The 18012-nt window shown below is 39.6% G+C and overlaps 1 long non-coding RNA gene across 1 annotated transcript; it reads right to left on the reverse strand.

The window, feature by feature from the left end:
• Nucleotides 1-948: 948 nt before the first annotated feature.
• Nucleotides 949-17766, reverse strand: LOC132710843 (uncharacterized). Its single transcript, XR_009621572.2, has 3 exons — nucleotides 17580-17766; nucleotides 10697-10899; nucleotides 949-1127 (listed from the first exon to the last, which is right to left on the reverse strand). It is a non-coding gene; the product is annotated as an uncharacterized LOC132710843 (long non-coding RNA).
• Nucleotides 17767-18012: the final 246 nt, after the last annotated feature.

The following is an 18012-nucleotide window of genomic DNA, read 5'->3' on the forward strand; positions in this document are numbered from 1 at the left end:
GTATATTTCTTCTCTACCCAATGGTAAAATGGTCCCCATATCTTAAAATATTCCGATTCCTCTCTTTCTTTAATTATCAAAGTCAATTTATACATTTCTGCACAATCTAATATTTTTTTAATTATTTTTCCCTCTGAAGGGATGTTCTCTGCTTTCCATCTTTGCGCAAATACTATCCTCGCTGCAGTTATTACATGTATAATCAAATATATATTTTCTTTACTGATTTTCTCTGGTAGAATACCCAATAGGAACAGCTCAGGTTTTAATTCTATATGTTGTTGTAGCATTTATTCTAACTATGTTTTAATTCTAGTCCAATAATTTCTCGTTGTGCTTTCTCAAAGGGGGCTGTTCATGGCAGGGCTTTGACTACACAGAGAGCAAAATATTTCATTAAAACAAAACAAAATACAAAACAAACAAACCCCCCCCAAAGCTAATGTTAGACCCACAGCCTCCAAAATAGAAAAGCACACCTTCCTCCAGCTCTTTTGTATATAAGTGGTTTATTTTGGTAGTTTTTTTTTTTAAAAAAAGCAAAAATGTGTTTATTATTTGTTTGGTTATTATTCCAACCCTTTAACCTGTTTCCATCTGCTTCCTTCACCTTTTGGGCTTCCAAAGTGGCAATAAAATTCCATACACAACCTAATAATAGTAGAAGTAGAATGACTGTGGCAAAAGAACGCAAAGATAGTACCAATAGTCTATCCCAAAACATCTGGAGCATTTCTTGAACATCGTTGGCATTGACAAAATCCCCATCAGTCAATTGCAAAAGGCAGCTTTACTTAGAAGAGCTTACATCCTTGATGATACTTTTAACACCATCAAACAACTTTTGTCCATCCCAGGACTTGGTAGGTAGATAAAAATGCCAAATCTAGACTAAACATCTGGCTGACTGTGCAACAAATTATAATAATAAAACTGACTCAAAACCTGTTGTGCTTTCAACTCAACAAAATTTATTTTAAATTAAATCCAAAATCCCCCAAAATATGAATTGCTTCACTGATCTTCTGAATGCCAGGATGGAAGGACAGGAAAAATATTTTTTTTCATTGGGAGCTTCCAGGGAAAAGAAGATGACAACATCTTATCTTCAAACTGTGGAGATAACCCTTTAATGATAAAAAAAAAGACCAAGGGATTCCCATTAGAACACAAGCTGTCCTTCAAAAACTGTAGTCCTTTATATTCAAAAGTAAAGGATCCCATGGCATCTGGCAATCATGCAGCTGTTCTTTATTTAATTGCCCTAAATCATCCATATGTGTGACACTCACATACCCATTGATTCATTCCTTTTGTGTCCCCTTTCTTTTAAGTGGATTAGGGCTACTAGTTCTGGGTTACCAACTTCCAGGTGACCACTAGCTGCCAGAAGTCTGTAGAGATTCTCAGTCATGCAGGTCATTGTTGTCACAAAGGTGCTTTTTCAGGAGGCAACTGGACTTTCTTGTTTTTTCTTTTGAAGATGTTTAGCTTCTCATGAGAAGCAAAACGTCTTCAAAAGAAAAAACAAGAAAGTCCAGTAGCCTCCTGAAAAAGCTCCTTTGGGACTCTAGATGCCAGCAAAGAGACACTTAAATCTGTAGCTCTTTGTTGCCCTATAGTGGTGGTGATCTACCCTTTTGCAGCCCAGTTCTGGTAAACAAAGAGTAGATGTTCATAGAAGCACATTATAGAAACAAAGGTGAGAGGGAAGACTGGGGCAAGACACTGGCTTACCTCTCCATTATTGCTGGAAAGGGAAACTATGGGGAATATCAATAACTACCACTACCATCTACACTTAATTTACCCTGAAAAGTTCATTTACATCTTACTTTTGCTGTATATGCATGTGTCAGATAAACACATACATGATGCTTTGACCTGAACATGAAGTTTTGAGTTTGGAAAAACAGTTGAGACAGAATAGAATGTAAGAGGAATCAGTTGAAATAATCAAGATGAACAAGAAATATAATTGTGTCAGCATTAAGAAGGAATCCTTTAAGGAGATAGAAGTAGAAACACGAAACAAACAAACAAGCTTGAATACTAACTACATTCATTTGCTGCATAATAAAATTCATTTATCCCCAGTCTAAACTGGTGAAGAAATAGATCACCCATGACCTTAGTTTTTAATTTTCAGAATGAAAAAAAAAAACATTGGAAAAAATTAGTAAAACCCTTAAGAATTTGATTTCTGGGTTCATGATATACCTCTTAGCAGAACATTATCTATATTGGGCTAAATGTGCCTATATTAGTATTCCTTCCCCCAATAAAAGTCACCTTTATATATACTGAGTAGACATGCCAGAACATGCTGCTTTCCATGAGATGGGCAGCTATTCAAATTTGATAAATGAGTAAACTGGGTTGTGAAAAATCATGGCAATCATTAGATGGCAGCAAAGCAATTCATAAAGAAGGTAATATTTTCCTCCATTCCAGCAGATAGTTCAGTATTTATATCCTATGTATGGTATTCCCAATCCTGGAGCATGGGAAGAGTGGTTCACTTAAAAGTTACCTTGTGGCACGAGAATGGGTTAGCCAGTACTATACAGCTGTGAGGGAAGAGATTCCATAGCTCAGTTTTAGGCCTGATCAAGGCAAAGCCACACTTCTATCTCATGGTACAATTGATTGATGGCTCTTGGCAATCGGCCTTATCCTCATCTCTTGATAGTTCTCAACAGGAGGTACTTAGATTGCTATACTCTTTACAATATCCATCCCAGCTTTCAGTTTACCTCATTCCTTTCCCCCAATTACTACCGGTAGGATAGTGGTATCTGTGTGCATGTATGTATGTATATGTGTACATACACACATTAACATCTACACACAAACTAAACATTCAGGATATTCCTGCTTTTCAGTGCCTTCTGCTTGTATTTGTCTTGTGTTAAACCATTATTTTAATTTAAACTAATTGGTATCCTTTTTAAATTTAAATAGGCAAGATGACAGACAATAATTGAAATATAAAGTATATGGAACTAATTTCAAAATGGCAAGCTGTAGCATATGTTAATATTTTTTTTTTTAAAAAAGGATGTGCAGAGAAGTGCATAAAACATCTGTATCAATACTCAAGGGATGCAACATTTAGGAGAGTGAACAGGAGAAAGGAAGGGCGAGGGAGGGTTGATGAGCATTCCTGTGGCAAAATCTTTGGAGGCAAAGCACAAGGAAATATCCACACCTGTTTCTGACTAAACAGTCACTGAAGGTATTTCCATTCAGGATCTATGCATCACTCTGCTCTGCACTTATGTGATCTCATTCTGTCTCTATTTGGCAGCTCAGCCAATTTACTTTTGGCTCAGATGAAGAACACTTCAAACAGTAATAAAAAATAGATTCTCTTTCCTTCTTTCTCTTTTTCTCTCTGCAGTGGCTTTGTATTGTTTTTGATAGTCTGTTTCCTCATTTGAAGGGTCCCCAGTAGACAATTTCTCCTTCTTGCCCTCATGCAAGTTTAAGAAGGGAAAGCGGCTTTAGGGAGCTACATCTTTGTAGCTCCCCTTCATAGGGACTGCTTTATGACAAATGCATGTAAAGGGAAATAAAGATGTATCTAGGAGAGTGTAATTTTTCTATTGTTTGTGCAAAGTGGGGATGAGGGCATTCTTGTTCCTTTGAGACTTGAGGTAGATCAAAGTAACAAAATGATGATTGTTGCTCTTTGTTCTCAGAATTTTGAGATGGACATAAGTAATGCCTTGGTGGTGCAGTGGACTAAAGTGCTGTTATGTAGCACTTAGCTGCCAGCTGCCTACAATTACTGCAAGTTCAAATCTCACCAGGCTCAAGGTTGACTCAGCCTTCCATCCTTCCGAGGTAGGTAAAATGAGGACCCGGATTGTGGGGTCAATAAGCTGACTTTGTATAAAAAAGAACACCGCTTAGGGGGGCCCGAAAGCCCTACTAAGCAGATATATACAAAAGTATGAAGGCTATTGCTTAACGCATTGTAAGCCGCCCGGAGTCTCTGGAGAAGGGCGGCATATAAATCGAATCAATCAATCAATCAATCAATCAATCAATCAATCAATCAATAAATGTTGGTGGACCATTTTCAAACTGGTTTTGAGAAACTGGAGGGTGCATATTGCAGGTGATTTGGTATTTCACTTAGAGAAAAAAGATCAAATATGAGTTAAGAGTAATATGGTACCATAATCTTTATGATCTAGGAAAGAATTATAATAAATTGGAAGACCCAAGGAAGGACTATCATAAATTGCTACCAGTTTGTATTAAAAGAGATGGAGCATTCCGTGCATGAACAATTCCATCAGTGAAAAAGCAGCTTTAAGGTGATCTGTGCCCAAACTGAAATACAGGCTTCAGATGATTGTGTCCCTACATGGGAAGAAAAGGGGTAGATGTGGTTAGAGGGATAAAGAAAAAGCCAAGGACATTGCGGGTTGAGGATAGGAAAGAAAGAAAGAAAGGCATTGGGAAGATTAAGGGTAGTCAGGCAGGGGTGATACGTCATACTGGATTGTTAATAGTACCACTGGTAGCAAAATAATTCCCTCTTCCCTACAAACAATATGGATAAATTGTTTTAAAAATGGCTACATGCTAGTTAGAGCTTGTCTCCAGAATATTCTTTGCTAATTGCCTACACTTTATCTGTTTTTTTCCTCCTTGTTATAAGCATATAAGTTTTATGGGACACACCCGGTCTAGATACCTTCCTTTCAGTTTCTTGTATTAACAATGTCCAGATTTGCTTTCATCTAAAACCTAGCTAAAATGAAATAATATTAAAAGAACATTTGCTCCTCTCAGTTAAATTCCTTTCCCTTCCCCTCCCTCCCCTAGCTAGTGTGTTTGGGAGCTACATGGAGCCAAAGGATGCATACTGGGGGAAAATTATTTTGTAGATTTGTTTGCAGTCTGAAGAGCTTACTTATAAGGGGTATCACAAGCTTTAATTTTTTTTAAAGAAATTATCATAAACTCTGGCAATTACATCTGGGCAAATAGTGCTGCTAAAATATTTAAAATGCAGTAGAAATATAGGAAACACATGTTCTTCCAGATGGCCCTCTTAGTATTTGATTTGCAAAACTAGAGACTGAAATGTTTATTTGTTTATAGAATGGCAGAATTCTCTTCAGGCTATTGTTACAAAAGTAGCCTTCAAAAACCTGAGATCACTATAAAAACATCTTCTGATGGCAAAAGGATTCAGCCTTAAATGTCCTGCTCTAATTGCACTGTAAAACTAATGAGAGACATTGACAAAGGTGTTTTTTCTGGTCCTCTCCTTATTGTTTTACTCTTGAAAAAGGGGAATTTTGGTCTTCACTTCCTCCCAAGCTGAAATGGTGGAAAGGCCTTAAGATAAAACTTTTAGCAGCTTCTGTTGGGATAAATGCCTGAGCCAAGGTAGGCTGATTCTGTTTGGAAGAGGTGATTATACATGGAAGTCAAGCCATGTAAGGGCTTTAAACATTAAAAACAGAATAACAAAATAATAGAGTTGGAAGGGACCTTGGAGGTCTTCTAGTACAACCCCCTGCTCAAGCAAGGAGACTTTATATCATTTTAGACAAATGGCTGTCCACTCCAGTCTCTTCTTAAAAGCCTCCAGTTTTGGAACACCCGCAACTGAATCTTGAACCACAATCACCCAGAACCTTGAAATGGAGCCCAAAGTTTATTGGTACTGAACCTATTCCCTCCCAATATGCTCAGCCCAGGGGTAAAATCCAGCAGGTTCTAACAGGTTCTGGAGAACCGGTAGCGGAAATTTTGAGTAGTTTGGAGAACCAGCAAATACCACCTCTGGCTGGCCCCAGAGTGGGGAGGGAATGGAGATTTTGCAGTATCCTTCCCCTGGAGTGGGGTGGCAATGGAGATTTTGCACTATCCTTCCCCTGCCATGTCCACCAAGTCACGCCCACAGAACCGGCAGGGAAAAATTTTGGATTTCACCCCTAGCTCAGCTATAACTTACTCCACCAACTTTCTAGACCACATGTTTTGTGGTCACTCTTTCATAAATAAGTTTGTTACTTCAACTTCACCTTATTTGATTCACCACCTTTCAGTATTACAAAAGTAAAAGGAGAAGAAGAGAGGGAGAGAGGGAACTGTGGGACAAACAGGCTGCTGTTGGACAGTACAGTAACTCAATCATCTGACTAGAAAGATAAATAATTGGGCCGTTTCTCTAATCCAGCCACTTTGGGGGAAAAATGTTTGTTCTTATCCTATCTGAAACAACTTCAAAGTGGTTACAGTCTAGACTGCGCCAAAATAAATTACAAACCTAAAGATCTGATATAAACCACAAAGGGCAGCAGATTATTTGCATGAATGTAATTATAGTAGCAGAAAATATCCATCGTTATAGAGATGTATACAGTCTAAATCCTCGCTACAAAGAAAAGAAATAGAGGCAGCTGAAGAGAAATGTGTGTGTCAGAATCAAAGATTTTAGATACCTTCAACCACTTATGGAACACTCATCTGTACTATTTCTTTAAAAAGATGGAGAACAGTGCCTCCCTCAAGCAGAATTTTCACCGTACCAGATCATATCAAATAAACCAAACTAAATTCACATACAGCAGATTGTCAAAGAATTAAAGGAAGTGCAATAAATAGTAGTAAAACAAAACACTCAAGGGTTCAAAAGAGAGTTCAAGAAAAAGCTGAGATGATTTTGTTTCTCCCAAGTAAGTCACTTTTATTCTGCTACTTAGAGGAGAAGGAGGTGCTATTGACCAGTTTACTTTTAAAATACGATTATTACGCATTGTCAGTTCCTTTCCCCACTAAGAAATATGTGACTTTTTAAAAAAGAAAATAATAATGCCACAATTGTGAAAAAGTTGATTTTGATTCACAGAAATCAATACTGTTTAAATTAACCAACTCAGTTTCTGAATCTGACAACCTTTATCTGTAAAATGATCATTGTTGGTGAAATGAGGTCATCTTTCTCCCTGGAGTCTTGGTGCTGCTCCTCAAATTTGTTTGGGAAAATTGGGTGATCCTCAGAATAAACCTGGACTACGTATGGAAAATGCAGAGTGCAGAAGTGGGAAGAAACACCCAGCGGAACAAACAAAATCTACTCAGGCAATGCTGGATCTTACCTATGGTTTGTGAATTACCATTTGTGAATAGAATAGAGCTGGAAGGGACCGTGGAGGTCTTCTAGTCCAGCCCTCTGCTCAAGCAGGAGACCCTATACCAGAGGTGTCAAACTCACATCATCACAGCATCATTACGTGATGTATCGGGACTTTTCCCCCCTTCGCTAAACGGGGCAGGGGCAGGGCCAGCACATGACGCATCTGGCCCTTGGGGCACGAGTTTGACACCCCTGCCCTATACCATTTCAGACAAGTGGCTGTCCAGTCTCTTCTTAAAAACTTCCAGTGACTAATTATTAAATGTTGCAATAATATATAATGCATAAGATACAGTGATAGCTCTATCTCTATCAATATGAATGTGTGTGTCTCTAAGACCTTCAAACTAAGTCCAGGAACATCTGAAATCAAATTGCTGTTTTCTTGGGTGACAAGACCACAGATGCATAAGTTAGGTGTGCTACAAAGCCAAATACCTTTACCTTCTTTCAGAATCTCACCAAGTTCTACCTGTGGCCCTTTCTTTCTCAGTATTCCTTGCCAAACTCTTGTGTTTCTGGGCCACATAAATCCAAAGATGGTAGGCTTTGAAGTTTCCAATGAGGATGGTTGTTTTTGTTTGTGGTGCTGCTTATCACTCCAGCGCATCCTCCTTGTCTCCTTCTCAACCTAGTCTAGTTCTTCAATCCTAGAAAGCCTTGCAGCCACGGACCACAACCCTGCCAGAAAGCTCTGATAAGAATGATGGATGAGGAGGAGGCTGGCTCCACTATGGCCCTATAGTTTTCTGGAAGCTTGAGACAGTCTCCTTGCTACAAAGTCCCCTGGAATGCCTTCTTAGAAGCTGGTAAGCAGTGAAAGGAAGGGAGGGGGAGGAGGGGGAGCCAAAAGAGCCATCCGTCTCCCCCTGCAGATGAAACCCAGATGGATCCTCAGCCTCAGCTAAGCTTGATTGTCAGTTTCAGCACCCTTCTATGGCAATAACTTGATCAAATGCTGACAAGGTGTCTTTTCAGCATGGTCAGTCTTTGGCAAGATCCTGCTGCTCCTCCTGCTTAGCAGTTCCTTGGTTCTTTTTCATACACATCCTTTATAAAACAACTAGCCTCTTCTTTATGATAAGGCTGTCCAAACCCTGATAGCCACTAGATGGCAGTAAGGAGACAGTCCCATTTCCACCTACTGGTTGTCTGGATTTTTTTTGTAGCTCAGATTTGCTAGCCCTATTTGTGTCACCGCTCTCAGGCATTCATATTTGATTGGATATATTACAAAACTGAAATGACCATCGTTTCTATCGTTTTTCTAGTTTTTACAAAACTACCATGGTTGGCAATTGTAGAAAAGAGCAAGTTTTGATTAATCAGTGAAACACTTCAGCCACTTCAGATCTACAATGCAAGCTTGTCCCTACTTACAGATGGGAATAGGATTTATTGAATTCATTTATAGACTTTTGATTAATGGATTGTAGTTTTATATTGTCTGCTAGGAGGATTTCTGTGAAGCAAATGGAAATGATCGGTGAAGGGTGTTATGTATGCCATTAAAGAGTCTGTGACATTTTAAAGATTGATAAGAAAAGTACTATTGCATAAGCTTTTGCAGTAATACATCCTGTGGTCTACAAGGGGCCATAGAATTGTTGATTTGAGGTAAAATTCAGTGAAAACTAATCATAAACCACCCAGAGTTCATGAAAAAGGTGAGAAAATAGTAACTAATGAAAAAAGGGATATTTGTGTCCACTGTTTCTCATGAAATATATATCAGAAAGCAGAATATGGGCATTCATTCTATAATAGTATAGATCAAAAATGCTGCAATCAGTGTCAGCCAAATTGATATGTAACCTATTGTCAATAATTTCATTTATTGCTATATATAAAGTTGGGATGTTTTTTCTCTCACACACACGCACACACGCACACACACATTTTGGATCATTTTTAGGATGGTATAGATGGTATAGATCAGAGGTGGGTTTCAGCAGATTCTGACCAGTTCTGGAGAACCGGTAGTGGAACTTTTGAGTAGTTCGGAGAACCGGTAGTAAAAATCCTGACTGGCCCCACCCCCATCTATTCTCTGCCTCCCAAGTCCCAGCTGATCGAGGAAATGGGGATTTTGCAGTATCCTTCCCCTGGACTGGGGAGGGAATGGAGATTTTACAGTATCCTTCCCTTGGAGTGGGGTGGGAATGGAGATTTTACAGTATCCTTCCCCTGCCACACCCACCAAGCCACACCCACAGAACTGGTAGTAAAAAATTTTGAAACCTGCTTTACAATCCTGGGAAAATCATTGCATCCCTTTCCGATTGTATCATATGGCACTTCTTTAATCATTAGCCTAATTATTAAGGTAAGAATACAATAATAATTACATGAAAATCCAGGTTTCTAAAGCCGAATAAGATGAGAGTAATATTATTATGAATAACCCCAGCAATCCTAATAATGATATTTGTAAACTGTCATATCCATTGCTTCTGTCTTGTCACTTTTGCATGGGGAAACCATGCAGAAAGACCTGAAAACCTAGCTGTGAAAGCTCAGCTCAGCTTGTATGTGGAATCTCTAGAAGTCTTGAAATGCCAATAAATTTGGCCCTGCCCCATCTATCACATGGGTGGAATGAAGAAGGGCCATGACTTTCATCAACTAGGGCTGTGACATGCCGCATTGCCGCAAAATGCTGAGCTCCTGACAGGTAAGAGGTGTGTTGCCTGAGGTGCTGACGTGTTGGCTCTGCTGCAGCTATCATTCTCCCTGATAGCTGAAGAGTGTGCAAGGCTATGTGTGGAGAAGTTTGCAGAAACAGGAAGACTCTTAACCTGTCATGTACTGGCTTGAGGGGGAGGGAGGTTAATTGGCTGCCAAGTAGCTTTAACTACGCACGGTATTATTTTGGCCTAACCAAGGAGAGTTATCCAACAAGGGCCCACTTGCTTCAAATTGCCTCCATATGGGCTCTTGCTGACTCTGAGTGACAAAAGGAAGGAACTGTGATAATATTGGATAAATTCAATACAGGAGCGGGTTCCAAATCCCGTCGCTACCGGTTCGTTCGTGCGCGCATGCTCGTGTGCATGCGTGGTGCTTCTGAGCATGTGCAGTAGTTTCTGCGCATGCGCAGAAGCGTCTGGGTGGGTGGGCGGAGCCTCCCACCGCCACTGCTACCGGTTCACCTGATCTGGTGTGAACTGGTAGCAACTCACCACTGGTTCAGTATGTATGTAGCTGTATTTTAGGGTGGGCTTGTTCACTTCTTTCAGCCTTTCTGCCAGTTGTGCTAAAGGAGGATTTCTTAGATGTTTTGGATATTTTGATTTGATTTTTGATTAATACTTGCCATGAAGTCAATGTCAAATCTTAGTGGCTTCAATGGTAGATTTTCTCCATAACGATCTATACTTAACCTGGCCTTCTAAAGGTCCACCATTGGCATTGTAACTATGTCCATCTATTTTTTACTGGCCTTGCTCTTTTCTTTGCTTCAAATGCTTTTAATTTATAAATGAAAGTTATTGCAAGAGCCCTTTAATGCTATTGTCTCAGGCTTACCCATACTCAGAGATCTTCCAGTTCTCATCATTAAGATATCAGCCATCTTGGCTACCAGCCATTCATTATCTTATCCTTCAATAATTTTCTCTGCCATTTTCAAAGTTGTCTATCTATACAATGTGGTAGCAAATTCCATATTTCAGTGGAGTGCTGAGTGAAGGATTTCTTTCATTTTCAATGAATAGTCTCAGTCTGTACTGCTAGAAGACAGGGAGTGAAATGGAAGAGTGATTCTTTATTCACATTCTTTACATACTATACTTAATCTTATGTATTTTTATTGTATTAGCCCTCTCCCAGCTTTTGCTCAGCTTTTCCTTGTAGAGGATTGCTCCAACCCCTCCGTTCATGACTCGTCTTGATAATGCTGTCCCTTTTCCTGCATTATAAAATACTTTCTGAGAGGATATTTGATAATTGTACAAACTAATTTAAAAGTTACTACATCAAACGTTTGTATGAAAACATTAAAGAGTTTTTGCATTTATTTTCTATCTTTTCCCCCTATGAGAAAGGGGGAAATGGAATCAATCCTTCTCACATCTGCAACATAAAGTCTAATTTTTTTAAGTTATCTGCCCAAACCTTGAGTTCTCTTTCGTGGTTTAGCTGGTTTCCTGGTTTAGTTCAGGCCAGATTGGTATATACTACCTAGTATTTAATGCCATTCCTGCTTTCCCCTTTCCACCCCTTCCTTAACTTGGTAAGATCTTATTGAAGCATATCATGATTTCTGCTTCTTCTACCTGAATAACTTGATTTCATCAGCAAATACTAGCCAGCTCAGTGTTCTTCTCTAATTCCAATTCATTTATGAGAACATATTGGGTAGTATACATTATCTGCTCTAATGCAGAGAAGCTAAGGAGCACATAGTTTTTGGATACAAAGGCAGCATTGCCACATTTGTCATTACCCCCATCATGGATCACCTGCTATTTTTGATTCAAGTGGTACATGTGCACCTTGTATGGCGCTCAAGCATGTGCCCAACTATTAAATGCAGATATGCCCACCCAGCTAATTTGGCCAATTTTCTGGTGGGTCGTTACCTGACCATCAGCTTGAAACCTTGTTTCTTTTTACCCCAATACCCACTTTTAAGAAAGATATCCTAATGCTTTTGCAAGTGGGAATGTCAGTTAAACTAATTACAGTAGGAAAATATGAAAGCAGAAATTCTGAATCAGAGTGAAGAAGAAGCCAGGCAGAGCCTAAGGTCAGCGCTGAATGAATTACTTGCCAAGGACCAACAAGTAGGCTATTTTTTCCATTTAGCCCAAAATGGTTTACTCTCACAGTCCAACAGTAACTCACCCAGACTATCCAATAAAGATGTTTCATATAACCTATTAACTGGAAATACGAAAGATCAGATATTTTTTCCCCCATATGTCATTCTGTTCAGCATTTCCCCTCATTTTATCCACCTGTAGAAACCTCTGATAAATTAGTAGCAATACAGATGCAACGATATCTTTCTTGGACTGTTGCCTGATAATGAGCTAGTCTACCAGATGCAGCTTTGGATCAGCAGCATAGAAACCAACGCTACACCAAGCAGAACAGAATTTTCCCAATGGAGATAATATTCATAAGATCCTGATTCTTTGTTTTCAGTTGAAGAATTTTTGTTATAGCCAAACTTGAGAATTGCTCTTTTCTGACAGTTCCAGTGTGACAGAATCCCAGCTAAACTAGAAGACTGATTTAACTGAGAGGGAAGTTGCTTTCATTGTATTATGAGGCTAAACGCAACCATGCATGAATGGATACCTTTAAAAGTATCCTTGGTACAAAATACCTGGACTGTTGTGGCTCCATTACCTGAGCCTGTGTCATCGGCAGGAGAGGACTCCGAGAGTGAAGGAGAGGAGTTGGCAAGGCCTCCCTCTCCAAGACTCTCCTCTTTGGCAATGCCTTCGGTGTCCGCCGAAGGGCAAGAGATAGGGCCGGAGCCAAGCACGTCCACGCAGCCACAGGTGGACAGTGATGAGAGTAATGAGTCTTGGCTGGATCAATGCCAGCGTCACAGAGATAAGCGCGTGCAACAGAAGAAAAGGCATGCCCGAGATTAGGCTGAGTCACTGGACCACACCCCACAGGGTATAAAAGGGAGCGTGGTGGCCAGTCAAACCTTGTGACGAACAAAGCTGAAAGCTTCCACGCCATTCTGCATTGCCGGACTTTTGCTATAGACTTTGCTGGATTATCTTTGGACTTGATTGACTCTGTAATTATTGAGCTGTTTCCTTTGATGTACCAAAAGCGGGGAGAAGTTATCTCTCCTCTTCGTAAGTAATAAACTCTTGGCAGGCAGCCACTAGGTTGTTGCCAAGTTCCGTTATCATAAGGAAAAGGATTTTGCCGGCTGGTTTGGTCTTTAACTCTTGAACGTCTGTTGGTGTGTGTGCATGTGGGACGGGGACAGAACATGGACTCCAAAAAGAAGGTTGTGCAATGTAATTTTATGCCTGCCAGCACCCAATTTAAGAGCTTGGGTGCTATGCCAATCATATTGGCCTAATTTATTTCTGGTATCTCTACTGGCTGCTAAGCTTTCATTTGCAATTCTTTTGTTTCCAATATGCATAGCAAATAGCTGCTCAGAGTCGCCTTAAACCATGAGATGGGCAATAAATAAGTTTAATAATAAATGAAGATTTTTAAACAATGGATTTATAGGTTCCATTTATTGTTTCCAAATACAGAATAGCATTGTTCCAATACTTGAGGGGTTGCCACAGAGAGGAGGAGGGCAATCTATTTTCCAGAGCACCTGAAGGCCAGAGAAGGAACAATGGATGGAAACTGATCAAGGAGAGATTCAACCTAGAAATAAGGAAACATTTTCTGACAGAACAATCAATCAATGGAACTGCTTGCCTTCAGAAGTTGTGGGTTCTTCATCACTGGAAGCTTTCAAGAATTTCAGCCACTTGTCAGAAATGGTATAGGGCTGTGATGGCAAACCTATGGCATGCATGCCCGAGGTAGCACGCAGAGCCATCTTTCCGAGCACGCAAGCTGTTGCCCAACTCACCTGTAGCTGTGCATGAACGCATGCCCCAGCTTGTGTTCGGGCTTCTGGTGCGCATGTGTGCAATTCAGGGGACCCAGCTGGCCTTCGGAGCTCTCCTGCACATGCACGTGTGTTTGCACATATGCGTGACATACTTGCGTGCAGCATGCATATACATAGACGTCATTCACGCACATGCATTGCATGCATAAAAACTGCACACATGCACAGATGCTGTGATTGTGCACACAGTGCATGGGAGGGTGCATGCAAAAGCTGTGCACATACACAGATGATGCAGTTGTGCGCGCAGCACACAAGGGAGAAGCCGTGCATTAGTGTGGAAAACCCGCCCGCCCGCGAAGCACATGAAGCACGTACCTGTTCGGCACTCAGTGAGTAAAAGGTTTGCCACCACTGGTATAGGGTTTCCTCCTTAAGCAGAAGATTGGATTAGATGACCTACAAAAGGTCCCTTCCAATTCTGTTATTCTGTATTCTGTAGGTCTTCTAGTCCTCCAAGCAGGAAACCCTATACCATTTCAGACAAATCGTTGTCCAATCTCTTCTTTAAAAACTCCAGTATTGGACCACCAACAATTTCTGGAGGTAGGCCGTTCCACTGATTAATTGTTCTAACTGCCAGGAAATTTCTCCTTAGTTCTAGGTTGTCCTCTCCTTGATTGGAACTGCTTGCACCTCTTAATATAGCATAAAGGGCTACTATGAATTTGCTATGCCAAAAATTTATGAATTGCTTGTTTTTTGCAATATTTTCTTAGTTCCTTTAAAAACAAAACACTTTTGCCCACTTTTTAGGGCAAATCTAAACATACAGCTAATATTCATTGGAGAGCTCATTCAGTTTATGCAAAATATGGACAGTTTTCATCCAGATTTCGAATACAGTATATGGAAATGTTACTCACTATCTTGGCAGGATGAAAAGTTTAAGTTTAAGACATTTAAAGCAATGGCATGGACAATTCTGATCTTAGAACAGTTTGTGAATTTAAACAGTGCTGTTTAAAATGCAACTCTGTTTCAACACAATCAAATAAAGATGTACTGAAAACGGATTGTTCCAGTTTTCCTTGATGAGAAAAAGCTACCCAACATGGGGAAAATATTAGCATTGTTAAATTTTAGGAAATCATTCTTAAAGTCTACAGAATGCAAACAAAGCTGTACATTCTAATGTTAGCATTTTTTCCAATGGCGCTGTAGTATTGGGTTTGATTTTATAGTTACAACAATATAATTTCAGATGTTTTCATATTGAAATCCAGCTTTGGCAAAACTTGTGTGGGAAGAGGTTACCATGACCACTTCAGTTAAAGAAACCTTTAAGCAAATGGCAGCTCTGGTTGTGCTTAGCAAACTGAATGCAATGTATAATATAATCCTGCAATAGATTTAGAATCACTATTCAATATATCCCCCTGAGTTTTTCTTGTAACAGAATTCTGCCAGAAGAGAGGCTTTAACATATCACCCAGCTATACTGCCTTTTCTTGCTTAAAATCCTTTTGTGAACAAAATACACCCCACACTACGTCCAAGAAAAAAACCGCCACAATATAGTGATAGAAAGCATGTTAAATAAAATTCAGCAACAATGAGCACAGGATACACAAAGACACACACACAAACACACAATTTAGAGAAAATCTGAGATCTAAAATGTCTTTGAACAGAAATAGCTTTAAGAATCTAAAGTCTACTGAGAAAGAGAATCAATAATTAATCACCTACCTAACTTCTTTTGATATTTGCACTTGAGAAAGAATGATATATGGATTAGGCAAACATTCACACACATACATATATACATACATATGGGATGAGATATTCCTCCAAATTCGCTTAATAGTCTTAAGCTATTTAGAATTTCAAACATAAACATCTCCAGTTAACTATCGCAAGAGATTGTTAAACTGTTATAAAACGCAAGAAATAAGATCATTTAAGAATGCCATAGTACAGTTGTATCAGAATACAGCAGCCATTCCCTGGCATATGTTTTAAGAAACAATTCTCCAAGTAAGAACACAATCGTGGTAAAATAGCGCTTCTATTTTGCAGTGAAATTTTGCAGTTTTTCAGCAAAGGGCGTATCAAGGGTGAACAAGGCATTTTCTGCCCCAAACTCTAATCTAACATTTGATTGAACTGGATCCAAATGTGCTTGAAATGTTGACAATTAGCACTCAAACCTAAAAACCTAAAAAAGGGAGAGAGAGTATTTGCAATTAGAATTGTTGGATCTTCCAAATCGAAGTTCAGGATTGGCTTTCCATTACATCAGTACAGCTATCCCTACATTGTCCCTAATTATTGATTATGCTGGATGGGCCTGTGGGAGTCTGTAGGTTGGGAAAGGCTAATCTAAAAGAAAAATATGTCTTTCTTTTGAAAATGTATGTTAGCAATTTAGAGAGTCATGGCAGCCTTCTAGATAGAGCAACTAGTGACCCATTGGGCACTGTGAATAAGTTAATCTGTAGCTAGACATGTTGGTAGAGAGAAATTATGTCACCATTCAGGCTCCAATATTCCAAAGCAGACCCCTGGAAATGGCATGTATTTATGGAGTTCTCTTCTGTCCAGGCACACATTCCTCAATGCCACCGAGCAGAATGTGAGGAGAATGAAGAAGAAATGTAGGGTGGGGGGGAAGAGGAAGGGGGAAAGGTAATGAAAAAAATCACTCTGTCCCTTTTCTGTTCTGGCTGCAGGAAATGTGAAAGACTTTGGATATTGCAGTAGATGTCTCACAACATTACCCTTTTTTGCCATAATAGGATTGCTTTGGAAGTTTCTGAAAAGCCAGTGAGTCCATAAAATTCATTTGATATGAAAAAACAAAAGAATGAAGGATTACTGGGGTCATGTGAACTAACTGGGAAAGCATCTAAATGTTTTGCTGAGTTCATAAAGCTTTCTGTATATATCAAGGGAGACCAAATTTATGATATATCTGCCACAACTAAAACCATTTTTTATAACAGAATTTTAAATATACTAATAATATTCCATATCACAGCAGATGAGAAGGGTTGGCTGATCACTTCCCGAATAATAACAGTTCAAGTGCTGAATCTCTTGTTCCGAAAACAGAGTTATTGGGACTGTAATTGGAACTGGTGCAGTTCCTCTTTAATCTGAAAATATTTAAGCAACATTTTGCAAAGGCTGGGCAAAACGCAAGTGTGGGATTTGCTAAGTAGTTTTCTTCGTCTTTGGTGGTTAAGAATCCTCTCTTTCACCCATAAATCCAGCCTGAGTGAGTTCTGTTTATTCTGTTTACTGCAATTACCTAACCTGTGTGAGTCTGTATATAAATCATAGGGACTAATGATTTATGGGCCGACACATCATTCTGAAGGAGTGCACAATGTCCCTACACAGAAAGCTTTTATAGAAACCTTTTTTCCTCAGAGGGAGGAGATAAGAGCAGTGGGTGCTATGTAGCTCTAGGCCATATTTCTGCCTTTTTTTAAAGAGCTCAACAGAACCAAGAGGCAAAAGAAATTCAGCCTGTTTATTTGTCAACTGTGCTAACTCACAAACCAGGGGTGAAATACAGCAGGTTCTGACAGGTTCTGGAGAACCGGTAGCGGAAATTTTGAGCAATTCAGAGAACTGGCAAATACCACCTCTGACTGGCCCCAGAGTGGGGTGGGAATGGAGATTTTGCAATATCCTTCCCCCAGGAGTGGGGTGGGAATGGAGATTTTGCAGTAACCTTCCCCTGCCACACCCACCAAGGCACACCCACAGAACCGGTAGTAAAAAAATTTGGATTTCACCACTGTCACAAACTGAGTATGCCAATGAATATTATTATATACATACCAATTGCCAAGCCTCCGCTCCTCCCAGATGTATAGGCACCAATTGTATTGATTTTTTATTAGAAAATGAATCTTTTTTTTTCTTGTGTGCCTTCAAGTCAGTCTTTTCTTCTGGTGATTGCCTGAAGAAGTCCCTGAAATTTTCTTAGTAGGGTTTTTCAGAAGTGGTTTGCCATTGCCTTGTCTCTAGGACTGAGAGAGTGTGAGGTCACCCAATGGGCTTTGTATCTAAGGCAGGACTAGAACTCATGGTCTCTTGGATTCTAAATTGATGGTTGCTATGGACAATTTCTTCGGTTCAATATGATAGACAGAATTCGCCAAAGAGAAGAATACATAGGAAAAAGCTAAAAGACAGCTGAACAATGAGCAGAGGATATACAAATGGACAAGAACTTCTTTTAAATGCACAAGGTACATCAGAGGTAACTTTC

Source organism: Pantherophis guttatus, chromosome 2 (genome assembly GCF_059756535.1).
Source record: "Pantherophis guttatus breed Tessera chromosome 2, ASM5975653v1, whole genome shotgun sequence".
Taxonomy (NCBI): Eukaryota; Metazoa; Chordata; class Lepidosauria; order Squamata; family Colubridae; genus Pantherophis; species Pantherophis guttatus.